Consider the following 12,854-nt stretch of genomic DNA (forward strand, 5'->3'; position numbering starts at 1 on the left):
AGGTTTTATTCCGTTTGGACTACGTTCAATATTCTTCTCTGAAAAGGGTCAAGAACACAGAAAAAACAGGAACTGGCACTTGGCACTGAGTTAATAGGTTAGTCCCAAAAAAGATATAAAATGCATACAAAACATCCAAAGTTGACAAGATAATAGCATGGAACCATCAAAAAATATAGATACGTTGGAGATGTATCAAGCATCCCCAAGCTTAACTCCTGCTCGTCCTCGAGTAGGGAAGTGATAAAGACTGAATTTTTGATGTGGAATGCTACCTAACATATTTGTCCTTTGCAACTTCTTTCGTGTGACATGAATGTTCAGATCCGTAAGATTCAAAACAATAGTTTGCTATTGACATGAAAACAATAATACTTCAAGCAAACTAGCAAGGTAATCATGAACTTTTGAAATAACAAGGCCAAAGAAAGTTATCCCTACAAAATAATATAGTCTGGCTATGCTCCATCATCCCCACACAACGAATTTAAATCATGCACAACCCCGGTATTGGCCAAGTAATTGTTTTCGCACTCTTACTTTCTCAAACCCTTTTCAACTCTCATGCAATACATGAGCGTGAGCCATGGATATAGCACTATAGGTGAAATGGAGTGTGGTGGATGTTGTGAGGCAAAAAGGAGGAGATGGTCACATCGACTCGGTGTATCAAAGGGCTATGGAGATGCCCATCAATAGATATCAATGTGAATGAGTAGGGATTACCATGCAATGGATGCACGAGAGCTATAAGTGTGTGAAAGCTCAAAAGGAGAACTAGTGGGTGTGCACCCAACTTGCTTGCTCACGAAGACCTAGGGCAATTTTGAGGAAGCCCATCATTGTAATATACAAGCCAAGTTATATAATGAAAATTCCCACTAGTATATGGAAGTGTCAAAACAAGAGACTCTCTATCATGAAGAACATGGTGCTATTTTGAACCACAAGTGTGGAAAAAGATAGTAGCATTGTCCCTTCTCTCTTTTTCTTTTTTTTATTTGGGATCTTGGGCCTCTTTTTTTTGTGGGCATCTTTGGCCTTTTTTTTATTTCCTCATTTGGGACAATTCTCTAATAATGATGATCATCACACTTTTATTTACTCACAACTCAATACTTAGAGCAATGATGACTCTATAGGAAATGCCTCCGGCAGTGTACCGGGATGTGCAACGATCTAGCTTAGCGTATGACGTTGAAACATCTCGCTAGATATCTTATGATCATGCAATGGCAATATGAAAGTGACGGCACAAGTCATGAGATGGAACGGTGGGAGATGCATGGCAATATATCTCGGAATGGCTATGAGAATGCCAAAGTAGGTAGGTATGGTGGCTGTTTTGAGGAAAGTAAATGGTTGGTTTGTGCACCGGCGAAAGTTGCGCGGCACTAGAGAGGCTAGCAATGGTGTAAGGTGAAAGTGCATCTATACCATGGACTCACATTAGTCATGAAGAACTCATATACTTATTGTGAAAGTTTTATTAGTAATCAAAACAAAGTGCTAAACGCATACTCCTAGGGGAAGGGTTGGTAGGTGTTAACCATCACGCGATCCCGACCGCAACACAAAGGATGGCAATCAATAAATCAATTATGCTCTGACTTCCTAACATAGCGGTTCACCATGCGTGCATGTTACACGGATCACTAACTTCAACACAAGTGTTTCTAGATTCACAACACCCTACTAACATAACTCTAATATTACCAAATCCATATCTCAAAATTAATTATTAGGAATCAAACTTCTCTTACTAATCAATGTGCTTGAATATGGAAGTTTTTATTATATCCTCTTTGGATGCCTATCATCTTTAGGACTACTTTCATAGCACACACCAATTACCAAGTTACTGAGAGAGAGCACTCTGAAAAAGATATAAGTGAAGATTGAGAGTTTTTATTTCTATAAAATATGACACCGCCGTGCTCTACAAAGGTTTAAGTGAAGCACTAGAGCAAAATTATCTAGCTCAAAAGATATAAGTGAAGCACATGCGAGCTAAATTGCCTAACTCAAAAGATATAAGCGAAGCTCAATGAGTATTCTAGCAAATTCACGATGAGTGCATGTCTCTCTCAAAATGTGTGCAGCAAGGATGATTGCGACAAAACAAAAAGAAAAGACTCCTATAATACACGACGCTCCAAGGAAAACACATATCATGTGGTGAATAAAAATATAGCTCCAAGTAACGTTACCGATGGATTGAAGACGAAAGAGGGGATGCCTTCCCGGGGCATCCCCAAGCTTAGGCTTTTTGGTGTCCTTGAATTTGGCTTGGGATGCCTTGGGAATCCCCAAGCTTGAGCTCTTTCGACTCTTTATCCCATTGTCCATGAGAACATCACCCAAAACTTGAAAACTTCACAACACAAAACTTAAACAAAAACTCGTGATATCATTAGCATAAGAAAACAAACCACCACCTCTTTAGGTACTGTAGTAATCTTGATTTATATTTATATTGGTGTTACATTACTGTATTCTCACTTTTCCACAGCTAGTACCCCCGATACTATCCATAGTTTCATCAAAATAAGCAATCAACACAACTAAAACAGAATTTGTCAAAAACAGACCAGTCTGTAGCAATCTGTATACTTCGTATACTTATGGTATCTCACAAATTCTGAAAAATTATGAAAATTTGGGAAATTGTCATATCAACGAGAAGCAAAAAGAATCAACTCAAAAGCTCTTTCTGGATAGGAATGAAAAATAATTTGGTGAGCGCAAAGTTTCTGTCTTTTTCAGCACGATCAAACAACCATCACCAAAACTAGTCATAAAGGTTTTACTTGGCTCAAACACAAAAATAAACACAAAAAAACACAATCATAAGAGAATTATGATGGTGTGGACACAACAAAACAGAAAGCAAAAAGCAAAAATAAATTCATTGGGTTGCCTCCCAACAAGCGCTATTCTTTAAAGCCTTTTAGCTAGGCATTGATAATTCAATGATGCTCACATAAAAGATAGCAATCGGACACGAAGAGAGCATCATGAAACATGTGAAAAATATATCTAAGTGTAACATACTTCCTATGCATAGGCATTTTATAGGAAAACAGATTGTCAAGACAACCAATAGTTACCATATGCAAGGAACAAGAAAGAGACAATATCAATCTCAACATAACGAGAGGTAATTTGGTAACATGAAAGTTTCTACCACAATATTTTCCTCTCTCATAATAATTACATGTGGGATCATATTCAAATTCAACAATATAGCTATCACAAAGGATATTCTTTTCATGATCCACATGCATGCAAAGTTGACGCTCTTCAAAAATAGTGGGATTATAATCAACTAAAGTCATGACTTCTCCAATCCCACTTTCAATATTATTGCAAATATCATAATCATCATGAGGCTTAAACAAATTTTCAAGATCATAAGAAAAATTGTCACCCCAATCACGATCATTGCAACAAGTAGTGTACATAGCAAAATTAGCATCCCCAAGCTTAGGGTTTTGCATATTTTTAGCATGATTGCCATTAATAGAATTCATAGTGAAACTATTGCAATCATGCTTTTCATTCAAGGAGCCCTCGTGAACCACTTCATAAATTTCTTCATCACGATTTTCAGATTCACGCATCTCAAGCAAAAATCTATAGAGAAAGTCAAGTGCACTCAACTCACTAGCAATTGGATCAACATAATTGGATCTCTTAAAGAGATTAGCAAGTGGATGAGGATCCATATCAATAGATTTTCAGCAAGTGAAGATGCAAGCATATTGAAGGCACATAGCACACAAGCAAAGGAAAGGCAAACGAAAAAGGCAATTTTTTTCTAATATTTTTGTTTTTTCAGAAGTGGGGGAGAGGAAAACGAGAGGCAAAAGGCAAAAAAGGTAAATGCAAGAGATGAGTTTGCGAAGGTTACTTGGATAAGCTTCACTTAGAATAATCCCCGGTGCCAGAAATTGACACGTTGAAGGAAGACTATTCTTGACTTGATACTCCCCGGCAACGGCGCCAGAAATTCTTCTTGCTACCTCTTGAGCTTGCGTTGGTTTTTCCCTTGAAGAGGAAAGGGTGATGCAGCACAGTAGCAGTAAGTATTTCCCTCAGTTTGAGAACCAAGGTATCAATCCAGAAGGAGTATCAAGGCAAGTTTCCAAAGTACCTGCGCAAAAACAAGCAAACTTGCACCCAACGCTATAAAGGGGTTGTCAATCCCTTCACGATTGATTGCAAGGTGAGATCTGAAGGTGGAAAGTGCAACAAAGTAAAAGTGTAGAGCTGAAAATATGATGTGAAGTAGACCCGGGGGCCATAGTGTTCACTAGAGGCTTCTCTCATGATAGCAAGTATAACGATGGGTGAACGAATTATTGTCGAGCAATTGATAGAACCGCGCAAAGTCATGACGATATCTAAGGCAATGATCATACATATAGGCATCATGTCCGAGACAAGTAGACCGATACTGTTTGCATCTACTACTATTACTCCACACATCGACCGCTATCCAGCATGCATCTAGTGTATTGAGTTCATGACGAACAAAGTAACGCCTTAAGCAAGATGACATGATGTAGAGGGATAAATTCATGCAATAGATATAAACCCCATCTATTTACCCTTGATGGCAACAACATGATGCGTGCCTCGCTACCCCTTCTATCACTGGGTGATGACACCGCACGGTATGAACCCAAAACCAAGCACTTCTCCCATTGCAAGAATTATAGATCAAGTTGGCCAAACGAAACCCACAACTCGAAGAGAATTACAAGGATACGAAATCATGCATATAAGAGATCAAAGGAAACTCAAATAATAATCATAGATAATCTGATCATAAATCCACAATTCATCGGATCTCGACAAACACACCGCAAAAGAAGATTACATCGGATAGATCTCCATGAAGATCATGGAGAACTTTGTATTGAAGATCCAACATAGAGAAGAAGCCATCTAGCTACTAGCTATGGACCCGAAGGTTTGTGGTGAACTACTCACGCATCATAGGAGAGGCAATGGTGTTGACGAAGAAGCCCTCCGTGTCCAAATCCCCCCTCCGGCAGGGCACCAGAACGGTCCCCAGATGGGATCTTGCGGAGACAGAAGCTTGCGGCGCGAAAAAGTATTTTTGTGGTTCTCTCTCGTGGTTTCAGATTTTTAGGGAATTTATAGGCGGAAGAAGTAGGGCAAAGGAGCCACGGTGGGCCCACAAGCCTGCTAGGCGCCCCCAGGCTGCAGCTAGGGGGCTTGTGGCTTCCCCCAGAGTCCTTTGCCTTGGTCTCAAGTTCCCTGCGTATCTTTTGTTCCGGAAAAAATCTTTTCGGAGGTTTTATTTCGTTTGGACTCCGTCTAATATTCTTCTTTGAAAAGGGTCAAAAACATGGAAAAAATAGGAACTGACACTTGGCGCTGAGTTAATAGGTTAGTCCCAATAAAGATATAAAATGCATACAAAACATATGAAGTTGACAAGATAATAGCATGGAACCATAAAAAATTATAGATACGTTGGAGACGTATCAGAGCTCTATGGCGTTTCTAATATTATATGTGGATGACATATTGCTGATTGGAAATAGTATAGAATTTTTGGGAAGCGTAAATGATTATTTGAATAATAATTTTTCAATGAAGGACCTAGGAGAAGCTGCTTACATATTAGGCATCAAGATCTATAGAGATAGATCAAGACGCTTATTTGGACTTTCACACAGCACATACCTTGACAAAGTTTTGAAGAAGTTTTAAATGGACTAGTCTAAGAAAGGGTTCTTGCCTGTATTGTAAGGTGTGAAGTTGAGTAAGACTCAATGCCTAGTGACTGTAGAAGATAGAGAAAAGATGAGTGTTGTCCCCTATGTTCAGCCATAGGCTCTATATGCAATGTTGTGCACAAGACCTGATGTCAGCCTTGCCATAAGTATGACATGAAGGTTTCAGAGTGATCCAGGAATGGAACACTGGATAGCGGTCAAGAATATTCCGAAGTACCTGAAAAGGACTAAGGAAATGTTTCTCGTGTATGGAGGTGATCAAGAGCTCGTCGTAAAGGGTTACGTCGATGCAAGTTTTGACATTGATCCGGATGACTCTAAGTCACAAACCGGATACGTATATATTCTCAATGGGGGCGCGGTAAGCTGGTGCAGTTCCAAGCAAAGCGTGGTAGCTGATTCTACATGCGAAGCGGAGTACATAGATGCCTTGGAGCCGGCTAAAGAAGGTGTATGGATAAAGGAGTTCATGACACATCTTGGATTTGTGCCTAGTGCACTGGATCCAATGACTCTATTTTGTGACAACAGTGGTGCCATTGCTCTGGCCAAGGAACCAAGGTTTCACAAGAGGACCAGACACATAAAGTGACGCTTAAATTCCATCCACAATTACATCAAGGAGGAGGTCATAAATATTTGCAAAGTGCATACGGGTTTGAATGTTGCAGACCCATTGACTAAGCCTCTTCCACGAGCAAATCATGATCAACACCAGAACTGTATGGGTGTTGGATTCATTACAATGTAAATCGCATAGTGATATGAGCTAGATTATTGACTCTAGTGCAAGTGGGAGACTGTTGGAAATATTCCTAGGGGCAATAATAAAATAGATATCATTATACTTCTTTGTTCAAGATAATTGTTTATTATCCATGCTAGAATTGTATTGGTCGGAAACTCGAATACATTTGTGGATACATAGACAACACATTGTCCCTAGTAAGCCTCTAATGGACTAGCTTGTTGATCAAAGATGGTCAAGGTTTCCTGACCATAGACAAGAGTTGTCATTTGATGACAGGATCACATCATTAGGAGAATGATGTGATGGACAAGACCCAAACTATGAGCGTCGTATGTGATCTTGTCAGTTTATTGCTACTATATTCTACATGTCATGTATCTGTTCCTATGACCATGAGATCATGCAACTCCCGGACAACGAAGGAATGCATTGTGTGTATCAAACGTAACAACGTAACTGTGTGACTATAAAGGTGCTCTACGGGTATCTCCGAAAGCGTCTGTTGGGTTGGCATGAATTGAGAATGGGATTTATCATTCCGTGTGACGGAGAGGTATCTCTAAGGCCCACTGGGTAATACAACATCACAACAAGCTTGCAAGCAATTTGACTAAAGAGTTAGCCACATAATCTTGTACTACGAAACGAGTAAAGAGACTTGCCAGTAACGAGATTGAACTAGGTATGGAGGTACCGACGATCGAATATCGGGCAAGTAACATACCGACAGACAAAGGGAACAACATACATGATTAACTCAATCCTTGACATAGAGGTTCAACCAATAAAGATATTCGTAGAATATGTAGGAGCCAATATGGGCATCCAAGTCCCAATGTTGGTTACTGACCGAAGAGTGTCCTGATCATGTCTGCATAGTTCTCGAACCCGTAGGATCTGCACACTTAAGGTTCGGTGACGTTTTAGTATAGTTGAATTATGTATGTTGGTAACCGAAGGTTGTTTGGAGTCCCAAATGAGATCCCAAACGTCACGAGGAGTTTCAGAGTGGTCCGGAGACGAAGATTGATATATAGGAAAGAGGTAGTCGGTTCCGGAAAGGTTTCAGGCACTGCTCGTAAAGTATCGGTAGTGATGAATGGGTTCTAGAGGTTCACCGGGAGAGGACACACACCCGGGGGGACACTAGGCCTAAGAGGTGGCACACCAGCCCCTGGTGGGCTGGGCAGCCAGCCCCATGGGCCTATGCGCCCGAATTGAGGAGGTCGGGAGGAAACCGGCTAGGAGGAGGAGTCCTCCTAGCGCCTCCACCAAACCAAATTGGAGGACTCCTCCTCCTCTTGTGTGCCGCGGGCTAACCCTAGGGATTTTCCCTAGGGCGCCACACCTTTCCTCCCTCTTATATATAGTGGAGATAAGATAGGCAGCCAATCCCAAGCCACGGTGCAGCTCTCTCTGCCTCCACTAGTTCGTCCACCTCTAGTTTGATTCGGTAGTGCACGACGAAGCCCTGCCGGATCAGCTCCGCAAACACCGCCGCCATGCTGTCATGATGTTGGAGAATTCATCTACCTCTCCACTCCCTCTAGCTGGATCAAGAAGGCAGAGATCATCATCGAGTTGTACATGTGTTGAACGCGGAGGTGTTGTCCGTTCGGTGCTAGATCGTGATTGGATCGCAGGACGGCTTGCGAGTTGGATCACGTAGACGTTCGACTACATCAACCGCTTTTATTAACGCCTCCTGCTTAGCAATCTATAAGGGTATGTGGATACGACATCTCCTCTCGTAGATGGCCATCACAATGGATAGATCTTGTATGTGCGTAGGAAATTTTTTGTTTCCCATGCAACGTTCCCCATCATGTCTATGACCAACATATGTCAATTTCAAGTTTTATGAAAAGTATATCTCTAGATTGAGCCATCAGTGACTCTTTTTAGGGAGTTCTTCGATGCCAACCATCAGACTGAAGTCAAGAATGACCCCTCTAGTGAACTTGGAAGAATCTCCTTCCAGAAAAGGAAAAATAATTTGTTCCCTCAGTCTAAATGGGCGAGTCATCCGAAGGGATGGTACACGACCTGGTTCTATTGCAAAAATACTTCCCCCGCGGAAGAAAATCCATTGCTGGGTTACAGATTGGAGAGAATCGGCAACAATGAAGAATTCTCAGGTTGGCCAACAGATGAAGGGAGGGATATGATGGCTCCTGTTCGTACAAAATTGAGAGCCTTAGTTGCTCACGACCTAACTGGAATCGACTTGATTCGTTGCTGGCTAAAGTGGCGCATCCAGCCTGTTAGCGCGAGGACCGGTTTAATGTGCGACTATTCTGGTGACTCATCCGATGCTCAACGTTTCTCCACCCAAGATTTATCCAATGATTCTCTTAATAAAGAGACGAAGAGTTTTTTCTTTGACTCAAAAGAGAGGTGCAACTTTACTCGTTTAGGTCCATTTTGCTAAATCCTCCGCCATTGGTACCGATATTTTTCTACCAAGTATACTCTATTCCTTTGTTGATTTTATTTTGATCTGCCATCCTTACCATGATCTTTCATTTGTAGGAGGGTTCTAGCTTTTGTAAAGTCACACCTCAGATCCCTGTTCTTTCCACGGGCCAAGGAAATGATCTGGCCCGTGATGACCTGACTCCTGGCTCATATTCTAGAGAACTATCTGAGGTAGAACTCGACTCACTTGGCCGTTTGTTTACTGAACTCGCTCACACGCCTTCTTCTCAGGGCGACACTGAAGCCAGCCAAGCCGACGATTGATACGTCTCCAACGTATCTATAATTTTTGATGGTTCCATGCTATTATCTTGTCGAACTTTGGATGTTTTGTATGCCTTTTATATCTTTTTTGGGACTAACTTATTAACTCAGTGCCAAGTGCCAGTTCCTGTTTTTTCCGTGTTTTTGACCCTTGATACGTCCATTTTGCATCATGCTTTCATGTTGATATTTATTGCTTTTTGGACAGTTATATTACTTGTGGTACCATATTTATGCCTTTTCTCTCTTATTTTGCAAGGTTTATTTCAAGAGGGAGAATTCAGGTAGCTGGAATTCTGGACTGGAAAAGGAGCAAATCCTAGTCCACTATTCTGCACATCTCCAAATGCCCTGAAAAGTTACGTGGATTTTTTGGGATTATATAAAAAATAGTGGGCGAAAGAACTACCAGAGGGGGGCTGCCAGGGCGCCACAAGCCGTGACACCGCCACCCCCTAGTGGCGGAGTGGGGGCTTGTGGGCTCCCTGACGGCCCACTAGACCCCCTCTTTTGCTATATGAAGCATCTTGGTCCAGAAAAAATCAGACGGGAGCTTTTTCGTGGTTTCGCCGCCGCCACGAGGCAGAACTTGAGCAGATCCAATCTAGAGCTCCGGCAGGACTATCCTGCCGGGGAAACTACCCTCCCGGAGGGGGAAATCATCACCATCGTCATCACCAACACTCCTCTCGTCAGAGGGGAGGCATCTTCGTCAACATCTTCATCAGCACCATCTCCTCTCCAATCCCTAGTTCATCTCTTGTAATCAATCTCCATCTCACGACTCCGATTGGTACTTGTAAGGTTACTAGTAGCGTTGATTACTCTTTGTAGTTGATGCTAGTTGGATTACTTGGTGGAAGAGTTTATGTTCAGATCCTTGATGCTATTCATTACACCTCTGATCATGATTATGATTATATTTTGTGAGTAGTCACTTTTGTTCCTGAGGACATGGGATAAGTCATGTTAATAATAGTCATGTGAATTTGATATTCGTTCGGTATTTTAATATGTTGTATGTTGTCTTTTTCTCTGGTGGTGTTATGTGAACGTCGACTACATAACACTTCACCATATTTGGGCCTAGAGACGGGCATTGGGAAGTAGTAAGTAGATGATGGGTTGCTAGAGTGACAGAAGCTTAAACCCCAGTCTATGCGTTGCTTCGTGAGGGGCTGATTTGGATCCACTAGTTTAATGCTATGGTTAGACTTTGTCTTAATTCTTCTTTTGTAGTTGCGGATGCTTGCAAGATAGGTTAATCATAAGTGGGACGCTTTTCCAAGTAAGGGCAGTACCCAAGCGCCGGTCCACCCACATATCAAACTATCAAAGTAACAAACGCGAATCATATGAACATGATGAAACTAGCATGACAGAAATTCCCATGTGTCCTCGGGAGCGTTTTTCCTGCTATAAGTCTTTATTCAGGCTTGTCCCTTGCTACAAAAGGGATTGGGCCACTTGCTGCACCGTTTCTACTACTTGTTACTTGTTACTTTTTGCTTGCTACGTTTCACCTCGCTACACAATCACTTGTTACCGCTACTTTCAGTGCTTGCAGTTATTACCTTGCTGAAATCCGTTTATCAGAGCCTTCTTCTCCTCGTTGGGTTCGACACTCTTACTTATCGAAAGGACTACGATTGATCCCCTATACTTGTGGGTCATCAACCCTTTTCGAGGAGGATTTTAAATGGTGTCCAAACGGAATAAAACTTCCGAAAAGATTTTTTCCGGAACAGAAGATACGTGCCAGACTTGAGAACTAAGGCAGGGGCCAGCAGGGGACCCCACAAGCCCCTAGGCGTGGCCAGGGGAGCCCGCGCCTAGCAGGCTTGTGGCCCTCCTATGGCACGTCTGCCCTACCTCTTCCGCCTATAAATCCAGAAAAATTCCAAAACTGCGCGAGAGATCCACGAAAATACTTTTCCACCGCCGCAAGCTTCTATCTCCGCAAGATCCCATCTGGGGCACGTTCTCGGGCCCTGCCGAAGGGGGGATTTGGATACGTAGGGCTTCTTCCTCAACACCATGACCTCTCCGATGATGCGCGAGTAGTTCACCATAGACCTTCGGGTCCATAGCTAGTAGCTAGATGTCTTCTTCTCTCTCTTGGATCTTCAATACAAAGTTCTCCATGATCTTCATGGAGATCTATCCGATGTAATCTTCTTTGCAGTGTGTTTGTCGAGATCCGATGAATTGTGGATTTATGATCAGATTATCTATGAATCTTATTTGAGTTTCTTCTGATCTCTCTTATGCATGATTTCATATCCTTGTAATTCTCTTCGAGTTGTTGGTTTTGTCTGGCCAACTAGATCTATGATTCTTGCAATGGGAGAAGTGCTTGGTTTTGGGTTCATACCGTGCGGTGACCTCACCCAGTGATAGAAGGGGTAGCGAGGCACGTATCGTGTTGTTGCCATCAAGGGTAAAAAGATGGGGTTTTCATCATTGGTTTGAGATTATCCCTCTACATCATGTCATCTTGCTTAAAGCGTTACTCTATTTGTCATGAACTCAATACATTAGATGCATGCTGGATAGTGGTCGATGTGTGGAGTAATAGTAGTAGATGCAGAAAGTATCGGTCTACTTGTCTCGGACGTGATGCCTATATGTATGATCATTGCCTTAGATATCGTCATGACTTTGCGCGGTTCTATGAGTTGCTCGGTAGTAGTTTGTTCACCCACCGTAATATTTGCTATTTTGAGAGAAGCCTCTAGTGAACACTATGGCCCCCGGGTCTACTTCACACCATATTTTCAGCATTACTCTTTTACTTCGTTGCACTTTCCGCCTTCAGATCTCACTTTGCAATCAATCTTGAAGGGATTGACAACCCCTTTATAGCGTTGGGTGCAAGCGCTTTTGTGTTTGTGCAGGTACTCTGGACTTGACGCGATTCTCCTACTGGATTGATACCTTGGTTCTCAAACTGAGGGAAATACTTACTGCTCCTGTGCTGCATCACCCTTTCCTCTTCAAGGGAAAAACCAACGCAAGCTCAAGAGGTAGCAGAAGGATTTTTGGCACCGCTACCGGGGAGGATCAAGTCAAGAACTCATCCAAGTAAGTGTCGCAAACTCATCTCTTGCATTTACTTTTTTTGCCTCTCGTTTTCCTATCCCCCACTTCTGAAAAACAAAAATTTACAAAAATATTTGCCTTTTTCGTTTGCTTTTCCTTTGCTTGTGTGCTATGTGCCTTCAATATGCTTGCATCTTCGCTTGCTGAAAATCTAGTGACATGGATCCTCACCCACTTGCTAATCTGTTTAATAGATCCACTTATGTGGAACCAATTGCTAGTGAGTTGAGTGCACTTGACTTTCTCTATGGAGTTTTTCTTGAGATGCATGAATCTAAAAAACGTGATGAAGCAATTTATGAAATGATTCACGAGGGCTCCTTGAATGAAAAGCATGATTGCAATGATTTCATTATAAGTTCTATTAATGACAATCATGCTAAAAATATGCAAAACCCTAAGCTTGGGGATGCTAGTTTTGCTATGTTCACTACTTGTTGCAATGATATTTGCAATAATACTGAAAGTGGGTTTGGAGAAGTCAT

Source organism: Hordeum vulgare, chromosome 7H, assembly GCF_904849725.1.
Source record: "Hordeum vulgare subsp. vulgare chromosome 7H, MorexV3_pseudomolecules_assembly, whole genome shotgun sequence".
Lineage (NCBI taxonomy): Eukaryota > Viridiplantae > Streptophyta > Magnoliopsida > Poales > Poaceae > Hordeum > Hordeum vulgare.